This window comes from Mugil cephalus, chromosome 17 (assembly GCF_022458985.1).
Source record: "Mugil cephalus isolate CIBA_MC_2020 chromosome 17, CIBA_Mcephalus_1.1, whole genome shotgun sequence".
Lineage (NCBI taxonomy): Eukaryota > Metazoa > Chordata > Actinopteri > Mugiliformes > Mugilidae > Mugil > Mugil cephalus.
In genome coordinates this window covers 17044311-17044731 of record NC_061786.1, presented here as the reverse complement: position 1 = coordinate 17044731, position 421 = coordinate 17044311, and positions in this window count along the sequence as shown.

Here is a 421-nt window from a genome sequence, read left to right as displayed (position 1 = left end):
TCATTCAGGAGCGCGCTACACGACACGTGACCGTCGACACGGTGTATTATTCATCCGGTTTGTTTCCTGACCGGACATCGTTGTAGCAGCCCAGTCCCGCGCGATTAACTCCGATCTAAGGATGGCACAAGGATTACAACAATGTTTCTGTTTTGTGTGTTTGCATGGAGGTGCATATAGCCCACTAAAAATTCGGGCCAGTTGGAGGTAGTAAAAAATTCATCTTGTCTACACAAAGGAGGAACCCACACAAAAGTAAACTACCACTTTCTCTGCGTGCAATCATTGTTACATAGCGTTAATCTCCCACATGACCATGTACAACCTGAAATCACCACCCACATCTGCAGCAACAGCACATCCTCCCCAATGCAAAGTGGGTGGTAAAGGTCACACGGGTCATGTCTGTCACATTTAATAA